The sequence below is a fragment of the Mya arenaria genome, chromosome 14 (assembly GCF_026914265.1).
Source record: "Mya arenaria isolate MELC-2E11 chromosome 14, ASM2691426v1".
NCBI lineage: Eukaryota > Metazoa > Mollusca > Bivalvia > Myida > Myidae > Mya > Mya arenaria.
The window spans coordinates 50,548,085-50,555,946 of NC_069135.1; positions in this window are offsets into that span (position 1 = coordinate 50,548,085).

Consider the following 7,862-nt stretch of genomic DNA (forward strand, 5'->3'; position numbering starts at 1 on the left):
CCAACAGACATCGACATTTAACATTAACGTCAGGCACCAATAAATACATATCCTATACAGTCGAACCCGTCTGCTCGAACTCCAAGGGACCGGCGAAAATACCTCGAGCCTAAGAAAATTCGGGCTAAGCGGGTTTGTTTACCTTCAGTTTAAAGAATCGGTCCGTAACATCTAGGTCGAGCCAACGAGGAATTCGAGCCAAACGAGTTCGAGCCAACGGAGTTCGACAGTATATTTTATCGTCAATTGAGCAATTTACATGCAAGATAATACTCATTTCATGTGCTTCAGGTATATTTCTGTTTATTTCTGTTTACTCTACCAACGCTCCGACTAGGACATTATTTTTTACTGAGTGCCACTTTAAAGTGACTCGCTCATGTTTTTGGACCAACAATTAATTTCCATGGTAATGGATCTGAAAACACTTAATTTAGCATTATTTTACTCTATGATATCGAAATTGAAGTCTAAAATACAGTTATAGCATAAAACGTATTTTGGCTTTAGTGGGGTTCGAACCCATGACGGTTAAGCCAAATAAAATACAGTTGCTTAGTCCTCACTGCCACATGGACTTTAACAAATGATGAGGATATGTTGACCTGTTAAGGATACATTGATAACATCAAGTGATAATGTCAATCAACAAATCACGCAACACCACAGCCGTAATGAATTTTTAGTAACATTCTATACAGGGCTGTTAATGCATTTATTTTTGAGAAAAGATGTACGTGTATAGATATGTTTAGAATATATTATGACGTTGAAAGAATATCGGAAAGATGTGGTTTGCTGATTTGAGTTACGTATATTGATTTGTTTCATAAACAACGATTCAATACTTTGTACAAGAGAAATGGTAGAAATAACAAAAAAATAAACGACGACGACGATGATGATGATGAGGATAATGAGGATGATGAGGATAAGGATGATGATGATGGCTAAGCCTCGAGTGATCCCAGGGTATATTGCTATCTTATTGGAAACGATTTTTTTTTAATTTTATTAAATGCCTAGAAATGGAGATGTCATTTAATTATTGTTTTAGAAAAACACGCCAATTTGTTTGCACACGTAACGTCATTTCGGAATTGGCGTCGTTGCCCTAGACCTGTGTGCGCTGACGTTCGATTTGAAACTGAAAGCGGGCTACAATTTCAATACAGTGAAAAGTATACCTTTGATATTTCGACTGTTTCAAACTGACAAGTATACATGTACTGCGAAGTCGGAACTGACCGCATGTATGTACTGCCAATACGGAACTGACCGCATACAAATACTGCCAACACGAAACTGACCGCATGCATATACTGCCAACACGGAAATGACCGAATACATATACTTCCAACACGGAACTGACCGCATGAATATACTGCCAACAAGGAATTGACACATACATCTATTACCAAGCAAAATGATAAGCTAGAAATCATAATTCCTGCCCTATTTTGCATTCACATTAAAGGCATTTGATAGTGGTCTTTTCCATTAATTATAGATTGATTTTATTTTTAGAGTTTCACTTGAATTTATATAATTTAATGATGTAATGTACGTGCTGTCTATAATACTATCCATAATAAGTTTAAAATGTTTGTTTTAACTCTTTAATCTTCGCAAGTTAGCAACTACCAGCCAAATGCATACAACTCTGATAAGATGTCAACAGGTTATCATTAGGTTGTTTGCATATTTAAATGATTTGGTTTGGTATGAATTCACTGATCAATAAACATGTCGAACTACCGTTTGTCCAAACAAGAGATTCAACCAGTTTAATACATTTGGCTGAATATTTCTATTACATGTTTTTTCTAAATATTCATATCATTTACCGTTTAAAACCTAAGAGCAGTAAACTGTAAGCTTTAAGGTACCACCATCTAAAGCCTTAGAGCAGTAAATTGTAAGCTTTAAGGTTACACAGTCTAAAACCTTAGAGCAGATACTTGCAAGCTTTAATGTAACACCGTCTAAAGCATTAGAGAAGTTAATTGTAAGCTTTAAAGTTACACCATCTAAAGCCTTAGAGAAGTTAATTGTAAGCTTTAAAGTTACACCGTCTAAAGCCTTGGAGAAGTTAATTGTAAGATTTAAATTTACACCGTCTTTAGTCTTAGAGCAGTAAATTGTAAGTTTTAAGGTTACACCGTCTAAAGCCTTAGAGCAGTAAATTGCAAGCTTTAAGGTAACACCGTCTAAAGCCTTAGAGAAGTTAATTGTAAGCTTTAAAGTTACACCATCTAAAGCCTGAGAGCAGTAAGTTGTAAGCTTTAAGGTAACACCATCAAAAGCCTAAGAGAGGTTAAATGTAAGCTTTAAGGTAACACCATCTAAAGCCTTAGAGCAGTAAGTTGTAAGCTTTAAGGTTACGCCGTCTAAAGTCTTAGAGAAGAAAGTTGTAAGCTTTAAGATAACACCATCTAAAGACTAAGAGCAGTAAATTGTAAGCTATAAAGTTAAACCGTCTAAAGCCTTAGAGAATAAAGTTGTAAGCTTTAAGATAACACCGTCTAAAGCCTTAGAGAAAAAGTTGTAAGCTTTAAGATAACACCATCTAAAGCCTTAGAGCAGTAAATTGTAAGCTATAAAGCTACACCGTCTAAAGCCTTAGAGTAGCTCATTTAAAGCTTTAAAAGGACTGTACACCAGATTGGCACCAAAAAAAAGTTTTTTCTGTAACGAATCTCAGGACAATTATTTAATAGAATGTGTTACGTTTTGATATCATACTTGTAAAGAAAAGGTACCAAAATGTAAAAACAAATTGTGTCGGAGACCGGGTTCGAACCCGTGTCGCCAAAATTGCAGTTCAGCGTCGTATCCACTGAGCAACGAAGACTTACCCTAATTGGGTGACTTAATTAAGCTATAAACCTAACTCGGTAATATCACGTGATAACATCGACCAGCCAATCACGCATAAGGAATGAATTTTACTAGGTAGACATACCCAGTAATCTTTTTTAATGGAAAAATACGAAATAAATGCTAAATTAAATAACTTGTAAACTATGTGGCACTTCAGTTACTAAGTTTCAATGCATTGTACACATTAATACCAAGTTTATGACAGTTTTCGACAATTTTCTTTTTTTCTTTCAAATTGATCATCTGGTGCACAGTTGCTTTAAGGTTTCACCGTCTGAAGTCTTAGAGCAGATCATTCAAAGCTTAAAGGTAACACCGTCTAAAGCCGTTTCAGGAGCAGTTCATCCGAAGCTTTAAGGTTACATCGTCTAAAGCCTTAGAGCAGAACATTTTAAAGGTAAAACCGTTTAAAGTCTTTAAGTAGTTCACATAATGCTTTTAAGTAACACAGTTCAATGCCTTATAGTTATTCACATTGACTTTTAATGTAGCACCGTCTAAAGTCCCTCGGTAGTTCACGAACAGCTTTAAAGCTGCACTCTCACAGATTGAACGTTCTGACAACTTTTTTTTTATTTTTTTGTCCCGGAACGAGCTAATTTTTGCGAAAATCCATGAAAGCCAGTGATATAAGACTGCTGACAAAAATCAGTTCCGAGAATTTCATATTTTAGTTCAAAAATTGATGTTTTATGCATTTTTCTTAAACCGTTAGTAACTTTCGAAGGGATATATGAAATTCTGCAATCTGATTTTTTGTCAGCAGTCTTATATCATTGGTTTGCAAACCCAAACATTTCCAAGACAAAAAATAAAAAAAAGTTGTCAAAACGGTAAATCTGTGAGAGTGCAGCTTTAATACAGCACGCTTCAAAGTATCGAGCCCAGAATGTCTGCACATTTGTTCCATCCTGTCACGTTTGGCGCAAAACGGGGAACCTTGGCTGTCCGTGTACTTAATGGGGCGCTCAACGGGGGACCATGGGTGGACGTGTACTTAATGGGGCGCCCAACGGAGCACCGTGGCTGAACGTGTACTTAATGGGGCGCGCAACGGAGCACCGTGGCTGAACGTGTACTTAATGGGGCGCCCAACGTGGGAACATGGCTGGATATGTACTTAATGGGGCGCCCAACGGGGGGCCGTGGCTTAACGTGTTCTTAATGGAGAGTCCAACGGAGCATCGTGGCTGAACGTGTACCTAATGGGGCGCCCAACGGGGGGCCGTGGCTTAACGTGTTCTTAATGGAGAGTCCAACGGAGCACCGTGGCTGAACGTGTACTTAATGGGGCGCCCAACGTGGGAAAATGGCTGGATATGTACTTAATGGGGCGCCCAACGGGGGGCCGTGGCTGAACGTGTACTTAATGGGGCGCGCAACGGAGCACCGTGGCTAAACGTGTACTTAATGGGGCGCCCAACGTGGAAACATGGCTGGATATGTACTTAATGGGGCGCCCAACGGGGGTCCGTGGCTTAACGTGTTCTTAATGGAGAGTCCAACGTAGCACCGTGGCTGAACGTGTACTTAATGGGGCGCCCAACGGGGGACAGTGGTTGAACGTGTTCTTAATGGGGCTATCTTATCAACGCAAGTATCGTACAATTGATTTTCCAATCGATAGTTATGCTATCTATTTCAAAACTATAACATCTTTATTGGATAGTTTCCACAATTTGTTCGATTATGTGTGTTAAAGCTGCACTCTCACAGATCAACCGTTTCGCAACTTTTCTTTTTGTCTTGAAACGAGCCAATTTTTGAGTAATTTTTTTTCAAACCAGTGACACAAGAGTGCTGGCAAAGATCAAACCGCAGTTTTTCATATCTACGTTTGAAGATTGATGTATATTAATGAACGTTTTCCATACAAATGAGATCTGCTATATTGTGAGATATCTTATAGGATTGAGTTAAAGACATTGATACCAAAATCGGCTGATTCTGAGACATAAACTGAAATTGCGTCTTCATTTTTAATCTGTGATATTGCAGCTTTGAACAATCAATTGTATTTGTAACCATCGAGTAGGCAGGCATTCAATTGGAACCTTTGCTCATACGATATTCTATCGTACTCTCGTTGATAAGCCGTTGATAAACCGCCAACCCTATTTCATCGAAACGATCTTTACCTGGTTTTCTATCCTGGCTTGGCAGGGGAGTATGTCATGGTACCTAAACCTATACACGTATTGGGGTTTGTGAGCAGACTGGTAAAAATGGCTTTGTATTACCCAGTTTTTAGTGCACTCGCCCTGTAATCCGGAGGTCCCGGGCTACAGTCCCGGTTTTGCCGTACAATGTTTTTCTTAACCCGTTACAGACGGATTACTCAAGAACACGGGCGTATAATTTAAATTGCTTCGGGTATGACACTGACAAGGCGTACAGTGCAGTTGCAAGCAAAATAAATAGAACATAAGCATTTTCAAATACGTTGTAGTAAAAAAATACATAAGGCCAAGGAAAAAAAAAACGTGTAACTCGACAGTTGATCATGACTGAGATGTGCTCATATTCATACATTCTATTCACAATTTAAGTCATGTATTTATTCAATTGTCAATAATAAAGTATCAAATGTTTATCCTATACATATGCAACTACATGTAAATGTGTCTCTATCACGCCTAGATAAAGTGTAATCTTCAGACTGTCAGTTTGAATTAATCAAGCTGAGTGTCAAAAAAAATAACCAACGATACAGTGTCTTAAAATAAAGCAAAAGTAAAATAACTTTTAAATTTGAAAATCTATCGTAAAACAATATGGATGGTCCAGAGGGACTTACTCCGTGTGTGTATACCGCGTGATAAATTGTGTCATAAATGCTACGGAGGGCAATATTTTGATTTGAAAAATGACTTTAAACAAAGTTAACTTTACTATTTCTTTACCATTTTAAATAAAATATAGCGCAGTCTAGCTGCATGAGGAGCCTTGACTTAGTTCGGTCTTTTACAAAAGTTTGATTGAGAGTTTAGTTTCTTAAAAACCTTGCCATAATACGGCCGTCTGACGGAGCACTGTCAAAACATTATTTTGGAAACAGGTTTGTCGTAGTGTTTGTTGAAACTAATGACCTTATCAAATTTCGGTAATAAAACAAATGCGGGGCTCCTTAAGCGGCATAGACTGCCTTTAGTTTTATGTTAAATTGTGTTATTAAAGAATACTTATCTTTAATTTAAGTCTTCATTTTAAGCAAGATGTTGCCGTCCGACGTGGCATTTATGACGTAATTTATCACTTGGTATACACACACTGTAACTTAACAAAACAGATGAATATTAAAATGGTGAAGATATCGTCAAAGGACAGATACCTTGCATAAATTGATCCAGTCATTTATTAAATAAACAGTAAAACACACACAAATATGGTCTGTTAAACATGTAAGTTAATATGCCGTTACTTCATTTAAGGAATGAATTGCGGTGTTGATGTCAATATCGTGGATATGAACGCAATTGGGCTGGTCAAAGTACGCGTGGAGTTCTTCGGACTCCACACACTTTGACCAGCCCAACTGCGTTCATTACCCGATTATGACATCAACCCCGCAATTCATTCCTTATATATACACCAATAGTTCATTATTTCATTCAAGAATTGTTAAAAAACACTTCATTTAATTGAAGAAAACCCTTCAGTAATCCTTTCTTACCCATTCTGTAATTAGAACGACCCTACTCTAACAGGAAACATTTTTTTACAAATGACGTCACAATAACGCAGGAAAAGATCAGCCACTTGAAATCACCTTTAAACGTAAAATTGAAACACTTGTGGCAACAATACATTTAAAATAAAATAAATTAACACTTTCTTAAATGTTGATTTATATTTTACGGGACTGCTGACACAATACAACCAACAACAAGATCAATAGTTTTCATGTATATTGTTATGCAATGAATTGCGATCCGAACATATCCGATTATGTTGCGTTCATCGATTGATAAATGTAATTGCCGAAAATGGTTCATTTAAGGAATGGCAGTTGAGGTATAAATTTTTGGTTATTAAATCAGTTAAAGTACAGAGCTAGACCATTTTAGTGAACCAATAGGTTGATAATTATGGAACATTCAAATGACACAATGTTTTTCAAAACAAGCCAACTATTATAAACTTTGCCATATTTTATTCCGAAAATAGGCGCATATCCCATTGAATTATGTACAGCAAAATAAAAGGAACATGATTTAAGTAATAAGTGACCAGCTGAAAATAAAATCTCAATGATGAATTAAACGACGAAGTAATACTTAAACTTTATATGAAATTAAACGAAGTATCAATGTAAAGAATAATTATTATAAGTAAAATCGGAACAAAAACTACTTAACTAATAGCAGGAGATGAACGGAAAATATCGTAACATGTACGCAACAACCGGCATGCAAGCTGATTTCCGGTATGGTGTTTTGGTAGAACCCGTTACGTATGTATCACGTTATATATCCATGGTCATGTGATTTGAATGATGACAGTCATTACTGTACTGCAAGGGAAGTAACAATTTGGTTTGTTTTGTCCAAGGTTTTTTTTCTATGGAAAATGACCGAAGTGGTCCGAATGTGTTAAAATATAAAAACAATAATTTATGTAATTTTATTTTGATTTAAATTGTATATTATTTCTCGCTAAAAAAATGAAAATCAAATAGAAGATAAACTGACGTATTATTTTGGTCAGTTTACAGTTGTATTATACAACAGTTTGATTGCTACGCCATTTATTATAAAAGAACAATGTTTGAATATTTGCGATCGGTACGGTGAATGTTTTTGTTACTTCTGAAAAAAATATAACAAGAAAGTGCAACAGAAAATCAAAGCAAGCAAAATGTTCGTGCACAATTACCGGTGTAAATTGAATTTTGACAATAATGCATTGGGTTACAGAATAATAGTATGTGCAAGAGTATTGTTTAACTCAACATTCATTCAATGATTATATAATTATTC